We start from the raw sequence: 15193 nt of genomic DNA on the forward strand, positions 1-15193 counted from the left end.
AAATGACTCGACTCAGCATGTCAGAATAGAATTCGAAAAAGCTTCTGAAAGGTTTCAAGGCCTTTTCACATAGGATACTTTTGTAGCGTGCATTTGAATTTTAAACAAATTCACTCGTTTCAGTTGGCACACAGGATAGGGTGGGGGTAAAAGTCCCGTTTTTCATATAAATCTATGTAAAATTTAGTAATAACAATCTAGAGCTATTTGGTGTTATTTTGTATAAACTATGACTATTATGCTTTACGATCACGAAGTTCGTTTGCTGATATTGTTATTTTGCTGTTGAGTTATACCACAAAATGTTTGTCAATGCAAAATGGACTTCTTGCCCCAGGCACGGGGCAAAAAGTCTCTAATGTCTTTTCGTGTAATATTAAACTAAATAGGTAAAAAACTCTATTCAAATCAACAAATATTTATTAAACCAATTCTTTTTGGTATTCAGTATTGAAAGGAAAGCATGACTTCTTAAAGAAAAAAATAAAAATATAAGTCAGACGCTCACTTTGAACTAAAAACTAAAAAAAATCGCTCAACTATAGCAAAAGCACTATTTAAAAACTTTGGCGTCATTTCTTTAAACTTATTATGAAAACTGGCCATCTTATTATGAAAACGTTTTTAAACAACAGAGTACTCGACAAGCATGTACAAAACTCTTTACCTATATGAAACTTCAGAATACGATAATTTTCACGTGAAAAAATAATGCTTCTAACGGATTTGTTCAAAATCCTCTTTAATTAAAAATTCAACTTATGCACCTTATACAAAATTAATATACAGGTTGTATCAAATGAAGTTCATTTTGAATAAACCCGTTAGAAGCATTATTTTGTTCACGTGAAAATTACCTTATTCTGAAGTTTCATATAGGTAAAGATTTTGTACATGCTTGCCGAGTACTCGGTTGTTTAAAAAAGCTGAATACGTATATCAACTTATCAAACACCGCATTACCCGAAATAATCGAGCTACCCGACACGATTGCACTACCCGTAGACCCATCTGTCCCGGGCCTCCGTCCGGGCCCGCCCGACTTTACCCGACCCGACCCGAGCCCGAAAAGTCGGGTACCCGCACACCTCTAGTTCACAGTGAAATCTCCTTCAGGCCACGAGTATAGTGCCAATCCGAGATATAGTGACTTAGGTGCGAAGTCCCTCAGCGGGGTCTTACCCGACACCCTGCTGGGTACTGGCCGCTAAACGTGCCCCCCACTACCTCTTACAGAACACTATTTAGAGAAGACTGGGACAAAACCGGGGCCCTAACAGAATATAAAACAAAAATTGAAGATACGGTTTATCATTATTAAAGGACATCAATTAAGCTTTGCTACTGGCTATTAAAAATTGTTTCATATTAAATACAAATACATTTTAGTAAGGTATATGTACTGCATTAGAACAGTAGTGGTGAATTTATGAATCAATACAAAATTAATCAAAGCTTAATTGATGTCTTTTAATTATTATTATTATTATTATTATTATTATTATTATTAATATTAACGGGAAACCCTTTAGTGTACAGAGATACAAAATTATTACCATTACTACATAGAAAGATAAAAATAAGAGAAAGAATTAAAAAATATATATATAAAATAATCACATAAAATAAAATAAAAATAATATAATATAAAATAAAATAACAAAGACAAATTAAGATGAGATAATAATAGATAACAAAAACATAACATAACATAAACTTTTTAAATACTACTAATAATACATATAACTAATAATACATATAATGATAAACCGTATCTTCAATTTTTGTTTTATTTTCTGTTAGGGCCCCGGTTTTGTCCTGGTCTTCTCTAAATACAGTCCTGCAATAGGAAGTAGGGGGGCGCGTTTAGCGGCCAGTACCCAGCAGGATGTCGGGTAAGACCCCGCTGAGGGACTTCGCACCTAAGTCACTATATCTCGGTTAGGCACTATACCGCTGTACGAAGCGTATTCTGCTGGCTATTCCCACCGATATTTAAAAATGCGAATCGCTGATTGTCGCAAGAATAACCTCCCGCCCCGTTTGTTTCCATGGTATCATTCTTCGTCATTTATTTTCGTTACTCCGCATTTGTTTTAAAGTTTTGCATTCCGTATAACTTTCTTAATAAACCATTTTCGTATTACTTTTATAACAATAGTTTATACTAAAAAACATTCTATTATAAATGTAAGTTATATTAATAAATATAGTTTATATTAATTAATATTCAATAGTTTTGTTACTTCCTCCGCGAAATATCTTTTCAAACGCATACGAATGTTCTGCGCAAGTAGTCAAATAAGCGTCACCCCAACACGGGTGACGCGGCCCGATCAGAAACTTTACTGTCACCCGAATACGGGTGACGTGGCAGGCAACGTGTTAAGCACTCTCATCGATATGAACAATGAAAACGTCAATGATGAGGGATGTAATCTGATACGGGAACTGTCCGTTATTCCGTTCGCTCGCAAGCTGAAGCTCGCTTACAAATCGTCTAGGCCGTTGACACCGTGTCATTCCTATAAATAAAAGGGCCACCAGGGTGCATTATAGGATCCCTCGAATGCTCCTAAAATAGCGGGAAAGTCGACGCACAGTGGGGCATTTCGGGTCGAAACGCGGCACAAAACATTTTCTGACTGAAATCATATATTTATCGCTTATTTCTTCATTTCATTCGGTTATGATTGTTATATTTTCACGGTTTATAAATATCTATCTTGGCTGTTAAATGAAAAAATGCGTCTTGACCCTTTTGGAAGAAATTCTGGATCGTGCACAAATTTTATACGGGGTAGAATAGTCTTATCTCCTCTTTTCAATATTTCTTCCTTAATAGCCACAAGAAACTCATTGGGTACTTAATTCAGTATACAATTTTTCAAAATTTTTAAATGAGAATTTAAGAGCACCTTCAGCAGTTAATAATATCGAATCTTCTGTACTGTGATTTTCTATTGGAATTCATATAGGTTCTAATGTTATTAATAAGATGTATTATAAATTGTAGGCGTGCTTATACGTTCGTGATTAACTAGTAATACGTTTATTTACGAAAATAAATGAGATTTATAATATTTTTCCTAGACTTAAGTTTCTCGAGAAATTATAGTATTTCTCGAGAAATAAGAAATAAGCAATTATAAAATTTCTCGAGAAGGAACACTAGTAGCAGCTAGTAGCAGCCAATTTTTTCTCTACGATAAAGGTAAGGTTCCACCCTTTCCAATGCGTCCAGTAAGAACACTGAACTCCACTGAACTCCCGTTCGAAATAAACAATGAAAATGGAGAACATTCAGTGAGGTATAATTTCAAAAATACCAGGAATATCAAAATGAAATTTGGCACACATCGAATACATACTTCAACACTTAATCCCACCAAAAATTAGTTGAATTAAGCAAACAACAAAACTATAAATAAGAATACTAAATCTGAAGAATTTCGAGGGTTTCTCTTCAGAATCGTATAGTCGTGTTAAAAATGCTATAAAAAATAAAAAATGGAACAACATGGTCGCGGACTATAGAGAGAAATCTCATTTGGTAACAGGCAAATGTCCATTAACGTTAATTAACGAGCATGTTCAAATGTATGAATAAGAGTCAGTCATATTCCACTAATAAGGACACGAATTGTTTGATTGAAACAGATAGAATATTTCCTGTGACATTTCCAATATATTTAAATGTCATCGTTATGTGTTCCCGTCACTCTTGAAAGGAAATTTCATTCCAAAATGGATGAAAGGGCACGTTGATCCTTCCGACAGGTTTACTCTTCAAAAAAAGCTCCTGTTCGTTTTGGCAGCGAAATATGTACTCTGAATTTTTCGAAAATTTTGTATAATACAGTGGTGGACAAACGACAGTTTGAAGCTCAGATTTTTGTATGTCTGCATACGTAACTACTAGGCTTTAAGGATTAAATTGGCACCACTGGTCAGTTTTGCCAACCCTCCAATTTATGGGATTTTGAGGTATAATTTTTTGTTGTTACTGTTCACAGTTTAAACTTTCTTTTCGCCTCTACAGTATATTAAATTTAACAGTCGGTAATGCTGAATGGACACTAATTGATGTCGTATACAAGTGATCAACGTATAAATTAGTCTCAGTTGTATCGCAATTTACATCTATAGAATTTTAAAGTCGACTTCTATTTGTAATATTAACAGGGGCTTATGAATTGAAATTACGCTGTGTGACTTCAGAAATGGGGCTGAAATTGGCATTCTACAGGAATAACTTCAGCAGTAGGGGGTTGCATTAAAATTCCACCCGCAGTGTTAATATGTATTTTACTGCACGTTGAGAAAAACGAGCGTGACAGGTGTTCCTATTTCATTTCACCTACCCCTATCTGATACACTACTTTGCTTAATAAATTGGCCGGCGGTACCACTGGTTCGTTATTCTAGCTACTACTGTTTTTCTAGCACCTAAAATAGTTAAAAAGTAGTTATCTGTTTTTCCAGTTTACGGTACACAATGCGCATTCAATTGCACGGGGTTTAAATACGTTTAATGAAATTTTGAATCGCAACCTAATTTAGCTCTTGCACATTATGAAACTTAATCCTGCATTATTAATATATCTGTGCTTTACAAAAAATTGAAAAACTCCTGAGAATATTAGCAGTTCCTTCTAAACAAGTTTTCCCACTTGTTCTGTATAATTTTGATTCTATTTAAATTTCTTTAACTTTCTAATTAATTCCCTTAATCACGAATTTTCTAATTATTCGTACAAAACAGAGATTTTATTACCAAAATACCATCCCTATTTTTCTTAGTGTGTTAATATTAATTACAAAAATATTAATAATCGCAATGAATTATTTAAGATACGAACCTGTTTATTGCAAAGCATTGAACAATTTCGAAAATCTGCTTACCATCATTCGTCGAGTGAGTTTCAAAAATGTGATTAGGATTTTAATACAGTCAGCATAAGGGGTTTGAGAAATTCTTTTGCTAGCAGACTCTATGCCCATTGCCCGAGCCAGGGTGGTACTTTATTCCCTCGTGAAAATGCCCATCTTTGCTGAATTTGTATCCTTCGATAGCCTTGAGATAACAAATATTCCGCTGGCAACCATGAGCCAGCGTAGCTGCATTCAAAGTCTGGTCTATTCATAGAGAGCGGCCAAGGGTTACGTACGTGCATGCACCACGTGTACTATAGGCACCTCTTTGAAAGGCTTAAAACGCGGAATTCCTTTGGAGTGGGCACAATTTTAAAAGTTAAGGTCAAGGCCTCGCCACTGATATTGACCGTGAACGTACACACGGCTGGCAGATTGAGGAAAAATTGCCTATCTGCTCTACAGGCCATTTTAAAAAGCTTCTTGAACAGGCATCGAAATATGTGCCCAAAAGAAACATTGGATTACAACCTGACCTTAAACAAACCATTTCACAAAGATTTCGCTATTTTTCTTGGGATTCTGCAAATGCCATCCAAGCGATCCAAAACCAATGGACAAACGGTCCCATTATCCAAGTGTGGCAAAAAGCTTATGCCGCGGCAATCCATAGGGACAACTCGGTTACACATAGCAATCTGGGTCCCTGCCTATACAGTAGAGGTGTGCGGTGTACCCGACTTTTCGGACTCGGGTCGGGTCGGGTGAAGTCGGGCGAGCTCGGACGGGGGCCCGGGACAGACGGGCCAACGGGTAGTCCCCGACTGTGTCGTGTAGCCCGATTATTTCGGTTATGCGGTGCTGGATAAATTGATATACGTATTCAGCTGTTTTAAACAACCGAGTACTCGAAAAGCATGTGCAAAATCTTTACCTATATGAAATTTTAGAATAAGATATTTTTCATATTCATATGCTTGTATATTTTTATTACATACTATGAAATATCCAGAAAATATTGTTAATAATGCATTAAACTTCCTTTTTTCTTAATATCGCAATACTAAATACATGTTTAAAAACGCATATTTTCCGGGTGTTTCATAGTGTTTAATAAAAGTACACAAGCATATGAATATGAAAATCATCTTATTCTAAAGTTTCATATTAGAGCTGTTCGAGTAGTCGGAAAAAGCGAGCCGAGCCTGACTCGGCTCGAAGGACCGAACCGAGCCGAAATTAGCCCCAAGCTCGTGCAACACTCGCGTAAATGTTCAAAAAACTTTTCAAATGAGAGACTCATGATTTTTCGACCGTGTTTTAGCTGGTTATGGTAAGGAACAGGGTCACTATTGGTATTCGATAATTGGGCAGAATATAGTTTTTCAGGTAAAAGTTCTTATTTAATAACAAAAGCAGATACCGTATTGTGCTCTGGATGCAGATGTTTTTTTTAATATTTTTGATTATTTTATGTAGAAAACAGGTGATTAGGTTTAGGGTCAAGTGAATCACCGTCGTGTCCGCATTTCTACTCACAAACTTTTTAGCAACATAACCTCACCATTTAATGTATGCTGTAACCTCTATTTCTATTCGAAGGCATATTATTTTTTGTTTATCTTAACTAACTCACTTTAACCTGAAAAGGCAACATATTATGTGAGCAGAAATTGGTACAAATGGTGAATAGAAATACGTACATCGCTATTTCTTGTGAGCGGAAATACGGACATTTAAAGCATTATATTTAATTACAAATTACTAGTAGTTAAACATCTTGAAATATCTTTCTTAAATAGTTTTCGACTGGTTGATTTATTATTGATGAATTAATCAATTACACTGCAAATTTTCATCACAAACAAATTTTTTACACCTTCTGTCTGACGAGTAACCTCTTAAATTAGCAGAAATTGGGACATTCACCTTATATGCGCGTGCCATTTAGGTGCCTGAGGGGCGCGGTGATAAGAAGACCGCGTCCAGCTGTCCGTAGAACAAATTGGGGGTCAGGATGGATCCCCGTTAGGGCTACGTGTATGCAGTTCAAAAAAATAATTTGTAAAAAAAAAATTAATAATGATTTTTTATTAATATTTCGGAAACTAATAAATACCCGAAGCTACAATTTTAGATAGGGTCCACACTCCCTCCCTACCTCTCTCCTGAAACCTCGTGTCGTTCGGCTACTGGGGCCATTGGGAAGTATATCCGAGAAAATTTCATTTATGTATTCAAATTTTTTTAGTTTGATGTGTTATAATACTATTATATAAAGAGAGAGCCGATTTTTATTTTCGCGCAAAACTCAAGATCTATTGAACCGATCTTCCTGAAATTTTAACACGTTATTTCTGCATATTCTAGGATGGACACAGGCTATGCAACATGTCTCAGAAACGCGTTACTAACATGTAATTTATGCGTAAACATTTCATGTGTACGGCTGTTTTGCAGACCACGTGACCCGTGTATACGACACTCTACTTCGTGCGCGCATGCGCATATTCTGCCCGCGCGATACCTCGCCCGCAACAGTACCGTGATGTCACCACCAGATGGCTAAGCTTTACGCGCGCTTTCTCGCTAGAGAAGTGGATTATCGCGGACATATATATTAGAATGATCGTATGGTTACAAATTGCTGTTGCGGTTTTATGTGTACCCCGTGTGGATGTTACTATGCCGCGGGTGCGATCAAATTTGTCAAGATCATCCACTGCTGCTCGACGTATGCAATACTAGCTTTGCTACTCAGCCTTTACCTGAGATTTAGATTCTGATTTTATAAAGAAAATTGTTTTTTATTTATATTTTTTTGTGAAAATAGCCACGTTCATCTGGATTAAGTAGGTATAATGACCTGGGGGAAATTTCCTGACCCCTGAGTTTACCGTTCGAATGTTTTTAGGCGACAGACAAACACACAAACACTTTTCTGCTTTATATATTAAGATACACTGGGTAAATCCAGGACTTGTAAAAGTGAATGTTACCGGAAGGAAGGGTTGCATTGGATTACGATCCAGGAATTAACTAGGTAAGTTAACCTAGGAGAAGTTCAAATAAGAGCGATGGATAATATTTGCCATCATTGCTCCGGTAGGTGATACGCAACAACAATTCATCCTAATGTCAGAAAATCATTATACCAAGAATGTTATCTTCTCCGAAATATTGCGAAGAAATCAAGCTTTTTTCCAAATTACTTAATTTCCTTAAAAGATATTAATTCTAATAAACATGAATTAGTCACGCTAATATCTCGGGCGAAGCCGAGATGGGGGATGCTAGTCTGTTATAAAACTGATACTTTTATAATTTTGGTAGAGACGATAGAGAGAGTTATACAGAAGATGTATGTAATCATATTGACCAGTTTAAAAAATGTAGTTTCATGTAGTTAACAAAGTTAAGTTTAACTTCAAACCTGCGTAACTTCGTTAATATTTCGAAACTTTCAAAAAGAATTTCAACAAAACACTCAAGAACCTTCATACCAATAGAAAATATATTTAACAACCCCGATGTTTCTTTAAACGCCAAAAGATCAATTAAAACTATTGCATTACCTAAAACACACAAAACTGTACCTACAAGAATTTCTAAATCATACCCTAGATATATCGCGATTAAACTGCCAGCAAGGTTGGCGCATCGAGGCTACCCCTTCCCAAATAAATCGAGCGCCACGATTCAGTCGATCGGACGCGGAAGGGGACGTTTTCAAACGACTACCCAATCCCGAGCAATATCTAAACGCAGAATGCGCTCGGTCGGATAGACACGCGGCAACTCGAAGGGGTTGATACCCCGTTGCCACTCTTCAATCCAATTCTCTCGGGGTTCGCGAGATGATGGGAAACGAAGGTTGCGGGACCTCTGTTCCTCGCTCGTTACGGTATACGCGATATTCTGCTCGCGGACAGTGACGAAGGGAAACGATCGAGTGGAAGGAGCAGGAGACAGAATCTTGGGGGGAAGGGTGAGGAGGGACCGACCGGGGGGGAACGCGACGGCCTGGGGAAATCGCCCCTCGAAGGCAGAAAGATAGAGGGATTGGAAAGTATAATGGTAGAACGGGGGTTGGGGAGGGTGGGAGGGGAGTGTCGAGGTGGAAGGAAACAGGGGCCACGGAAGGAAGATATAAACGTTGATAGAGGGAGACGAACGGCGCGCTAAAGACGAGGAAGGAAATTAGATAAGAGAGAAAAAGTGGAGTGAACAAGAGGAACCAGGGGACAAAGAAAAGCTTCGAAGGGAGGGGGTTGGGGGTTGAACGAAGGAGAGAGTCGATCGACCAAGGGAACGTAGAGCGACAGAGAGGGCCGCGACTGTGGCGCCAGAGGGGCGAGGAGAGGAAGAGCTCCTGGCTGCTGCAGATCGATAGAACGGAGCTGCGTGATGCTCGGTTCTCCACACAGGAAACCAATAGCCTCGCGGTAGAATGCCGTGAATGAGATACGTGGGCTCGCTGATGAACGTACTTCGGGGAAATTGCAAGTGCGTACAGAGGTCACTGCCAGCACAAAGAGCGCCGCTGGACGCGGGCGTAAAATGATTTTTATGCGTGGGGGCACCGGCCAGCGGCGGGCTGGGTTAGGTCTGGGAACTGTTGCACCCCGGACGTACTCCGCCGTTTCATAAATATCCTGGACACTTAAGGGTACTAGCCAGTTGTTCCTGTCTAAAATGAACCATTTATGTTACAATTAATTACGAAGAAACAAATTGAAACTGAGACTCGTTCTTTGGCATGAAGTTTATTAACATCATAAGCTTTTAAAAAACTCAGAAACGGAGGTTCCAATCGATTCAAAACAAATTCCAGCATCTTCACAAAAGGTGTAGTTTCGCACCGGACCTAAATTAAAGTTAATGAAAACTCTTATTCTTTATGAAAAGAAACTAAGACCTCATCTCTTGGGGCTTGGGGATGGTAAAACCTCATCAATGGGGTTTTAGTTTCTTTTATAGGCATATTTTTTATTAAACAAACATGCTTTTTAAAGCTTACGATGTTAATAAACTTCGCGCCAAAGAACAAGTCTCAGTTTCAATCTGTTTCTTTTGTAATTAATTGAAACAGAAGTGCTTCATTTTAGACAGGAACGACTGCCTAGTACCCTTAAGGGTGTTTGGGGAAATGTGAAATATTTAACAAACATAACTTACTTCAGCGACCTTATAGAATTTTTTTATTACGGTTGCTTGTGTGAAATTATCACCCAATGAGGAAACAAATGTTTATTAGCAAGGAAGATCAATGACAGAGATAAATAGAGCTTACCCGAGTGAAACGAAAACGTAAGTTGATGCTATGCCATTCAGTTTAGGTGTATACGTGTAGGTATAACAATGTCGAACAACCAGAAACAACTTTTTCAATGTTAAACGGGTCCTTAACCCTGCGGGTGCTATGGACGTATGTATAATGTATGCGCTCGTTCAGTAGTCGCAGTGTGCGCGGGGAACGCCCATAGGTGTTCAGCGTCTATGCTTAACATATGCGATTAGAGGAGATCCGCACGTGGAGTATGTATGCTGAACGTTCAAATTGTCAGCAGCCAAAGGATTGAAGAAGTAAAAACGACGTAGTAGGGTTGTGTATCTTTAACTCACAACTGTTCTTCTTCTGCGTTATTACGCGCTTAAGGCGGGAGTATAGTTCACGCGACGCTAAAACAGGCTGATCTTTGGCATTTTTTTCTGACCAAATTGTGAACCAAATCACCTTTTTATATTTAACATTTGAAGGTATGAAAAAATGTATGTTAAGAATATGCATTGTAGATGTCGCTATCGAGGCATCTTGCGCCGCTGAAGTTGCAAAACGATGGGGGTTCTAGCGCCTTCAATTTTTTATTAGAATGAAAAAACTCAACTTATTCTACTTATTTATGAAATTATATCATCGATGAACCTCAAAAATAATTTATAAAAAAACCGGAAATGGACAAGATTTTAGAGCTTAGGGGAAAATTAGGTACGATTTTTAAGAATTTTTTTTTATCAATTTATGCAGCATTGGATTATTAAAATTATTATTTTTTTAATTCTAGATGTTCATCGAGAATAGTTTGGAATTATCTTAGTTGTATGTGCAAGGGTAGGAAGATTGGTTAAATAGTTTTTTCTAAATCACCCCCACAAGATGCCACGATAGCGACATCTACAATGCATATTTTTAACATAATTTTTTCTGTTCGTATCTTCAAATGTGAAATATGAAGCCATAAAAAGCTTCAAAATGATTTGCTTTAGAATTTCTCCGCAAAAAAATTCCCAAAGTTCGGCCTGTTTTACCATAGCGTAAGGTATGATCCTCCCATAAGGGGAGGTTCCGGTCCAGAGCTCCCCAAAATAGGTGATCTTTAGGAATTAATTAAAGGAAAACTACTATGTATAATTTAATGGGACTTTTTGCGTTGTATTAAGGATATCTTAAGCTACAGAAATATATTTTTTGTTTTATAATTAATCATTGCAGACGACACTGGGGAGTCGCTAAAGTCAAGGCGTCAAAAAATTCTTCCAAATCGGTGGGACCTGTATTTCCAAAAGATATTATCCGATTCGACTGGAACTTTTTTTACTTTGAAGAATATGCTTCTGGCTAGGGGGGAAACCAGAGAAAAATACAAAAATTGAAAATTTATAATTTTCAAAGCCGTTGAAAGGGTGAGAAGTATAGGGAAAAAGTGATTTCAAGCTTCAAGTGTCGTTATTTTCTAAAAAAATGTTATTTTTGTATTTCTTTCTGGTTTCCCTCGTAGCCAGAAGTATATTCTTCAATGTAAAAAAAGTTTCAGTCGAATCGGATAATAACTTTTGAAGATACAGGTCCCACCGTTTTGAGAACACTGTTTCGAGAAAAACGCGTTTAAAGTTTTGCGTGAGTGCCGAGTGGCCGGGGGGTTACCCATGCATTTGCCGGTACTCAAATGCCTATAACTTCGGGAATTTTACGAATTTAAAAAAATCCTTTAAAACACATATTCCTAAAAGGTCGAAAATCCGAAAAAAATCGACTTTTAGACCGGAACCTCCCCCTAAGCTTTCCACGTCGTAACATTAAGGGGGGTTGCTCCTTCGGAGAATCGACGAACATAGTATTTCTTAGGAATTTGTACAATTGAATTTTATTTTTCATTTATCACGGATGAAACTGTGGCATTCAAAGATTTATATTCCATTTACAAAATGGAGAGATTTATATTCCATTTGCAAGCTCTCTTGATGGTATTCGAAAATCAATGAATAGGTGGGAGACTTAAAAGGATCCCCAGTGAGCATATGTTTGCTTCAAAACATGCTACCATGAAAGTGTTCCGATTGATCATTTACTTAATATAGAAAACAAAGAATAATCTCCTAATATTAAACACATACGGTTACAATAAAATTATTACTCTCTACAAAATTACAGCACTCTAATAATCTCATCCTCAGTTACTAGGGTTGCCAAACTACAGTGTACTCGATTCATGCAGGGACGTATCGTATTGTTCCTACGGAACTAACAATATATTAAACCAATTTGTGGGAATGAAAATTTATGAAATTTCGCGTGTATATTTTCTTGGAATTATAGAGGTAATTACATTAAATCTTCGCAGCGAAACACACAAAGTTTACGTGTAAGTGGCAATTAAGCGTTAACCGCAATATTAAGAAGATTAATCGCGAAAGGAACGGAGCGTTACGAGCTTCCACACAATGGATACTTGTGCAATAAGCCATCTTTCCGTCCTGCTGAAAAAGAATACTAAATTCCTTCTAATTAGGAACAGAACTGTCTGCAGATTAATCTTAAGCATCATATAAGTTTACACAGGCTACCCTTTCACAGAATTAAACCAGAAATATTGAAATAATTGTCAAAACTGTGTGTCTCATTAATTTAAATAAAGAATTTTGTTTGCTTATATTGTACCTACCTCTTTTCAAAGCCAAAAGGCATGAAGTAAATTATAGTATGTATTTGTAGGTATTTTTAACAACGTATCATAGTTTAAAGCTGTTATCCGTGTCCCAATTTTTCCAACTTCGAACATTACTGTAAGCAACGAATAATATTGCTGTAGTAATTGTTGATTAAATCTATTGTACGTATGTACTATTACTGCGTGGAAAGAAGGCTCCTGGCAGGCGGCGCGGACCGCCGTACGACGATTGGTTCTCGTCACCGATTGGTGCACACTCGTAAAGACAGCGCACACGTATTTTTGTTATTGGCGGAATCGGCCACATCTACTTACTGCGATGTACACAGACGGACGTTCAAGCAGAGCTAGCGGCGCACTGCACCGCCTACCAGGAGCCTTCTTTCCGCGCAGCAACTGTACCTACTTATCACGTAAGGCCGAATCTGGGCTCAAATGATAGACCAAGAAACACAGTATCTTAAAGCATAATTTTCATTTTTATATCTATAAAAGATAACTGTAGGCTAGGCCCAATGTAAAAAGTGTTACTTTTGTCCTCACTCTTCCGTACTACCCGCATTAAGCCTATCAGGTAGTCACGTGTCTAATACAAAACATGATTAGATCTAGAGTTGTACCCAGGTGTTATTCTTGTTCGAATAATTTTTAAAGCTGTTCAAGTAGTTAAAATACAGGATAAGCTAAACTCGGGTCAAATCATCCGATTTGATGCTAGCTCAAACTGCAGCGTAAGTAGTGTTCCTTCTCGAGAAATTTTATAATTGCTTATTTCTTATTTCTCGAGAAATACTATAATTTCTCGAGAAGCTTAAGTCTAGGAGAAATATTATAAATCTCATTTATTTTCGTAAATGAATGTATTACTAGTTAATCGCGAACGTATAAACACATCTACAGTTTATAATACATCTTATTAATAACATTAGAACCTATACGAATTCCAATAGAAAATCACAGTACAGAAGATTCGGAATTATTAACTGCTGAAGGTGCTCCTAAATTCTTATTTAAAAATTTAGAAAAATTGTATACTGAATTAAGTACCCAATGAGTTTCTTGTGGCTATTAAAGAAGAAATATTGAAAAGAGGAGATAAGACTATTCTACCCCGTATAAAATTGTTGCATGATCCAGAATTTCTTCCAAAAGCGTCAAGACGCATTTTTTCATTTAACAGCCAAGATAGATATTTATAAAACGTGAAAATATAACAGTAGCAGATTTTGCCACAATAGAAATAGATTCGCTGACGCTACATTAGACGCATTGTGCTCTTTAAAAATAAATTTTAAAACCAAAAAGTAATGTTTCGCTTTGTACAAATTTTGTATTAAATACATAAATTTACCAATTATATTTAATATCTATTTTTTCATTTACACAAGTTTTGTATAAATTAGACAGGAATAATCATTTAGTTAAAGTTTTCTTGTGTTTTTGATAAATATTATCAACATTATTCCAAAAATATATTTTTTCCAATATTTTAATCAGTTTCTCGAGAATTGTCGAGAATTCTGAAGAAATATCATCTCATCCCTAAGTAATATTTTGGAAACTAATAAATACCCGAAGCTACAGTTTCAGATTTAGGGTCCACACCGCCTCCCCACTCCTCCTTCCAAACCTCATCTCGATCGGCCACTGGGGCCATTCGGAAGAATATTCCTAAATTTAACATAGGTTTATATGAAGAACGGGACTTTCAGCTCCACCCCAAAGAGGATAAGATAGAGAGGAAGCATCCCATAAGACCCCTGTGTTAAAAAGTAGTATACGAGATTCAGCGTCCTCTGGTGTTTCAGGCCCTCGAAATTTCGATAAAAGAGGCAGTATTTAAAAATTTCAAAGTTAGAAATGAATGAATTAAAATATTAATTAAAGCAGAAATAATGAAAAGAACAGTAAATTTGATACAATGTTAAAATTGATTAATGGTGAATTACATTATGGACATTACAAACATATTACATACATCGCATTACATATACACATATAAATAATACATAACAAATAAAGTTAAATTAATTTTTAAAATTATACATAAAGTAGAAGTATAAGGAAGTAATTGAAGGTGAAAAGAGATTTCTTTATTGATACTAATTCCATAAGCTTCATTATTTAATAACATTGAAAGTTAGGTTATTGCTTGAAATCATACATCAAAAAATTTGCAGGTTCTGAGAAAAAGTGTTGATTTTTGTCTTTGGCTTGCGACCTATGACATCCCTTAACGTGACAACGAATCATTTTTACACTTTCTTCACTTTTAAATCAACGAATATCCCAAGCCCCCTACAAACAGCTACAAATGTCCACCAATGTCTACAAACAGGTGTCATATTTGGCTTGGCTTCTACACCTCC

At 36.7% G+C, this 15193-nt stretch overlaps 1 protein-coding gene across 6 annotated transcripts in view; it reads left to right on the plus strand.

Moving 5' to 3' along the window:
- The window catches only part of LOC143378439 (uncharacterized), a 216665-nt gene that overhangs the window by 4325 nt on the left and 197147 nt on the right, over positions 1–15193 (plus strand). The window lies entirely within an intron of this gene.

Source organism: Andrena cerasifolii, chromosome 1 (genome assembly GCF_050908995.1).
Source record: "Andrena cerasifolii isolate SP2316 chromosome 1, iyAndCera1_principal, whole genome shotgun sequence".
In the NCBI taxonomy this organism is placed as follows: Eukaryota; Metazoa; Arthropoda; class Insecta; order Hymenoptera; family Andrenidae; genus Andrena; species Andrena cerasifolii.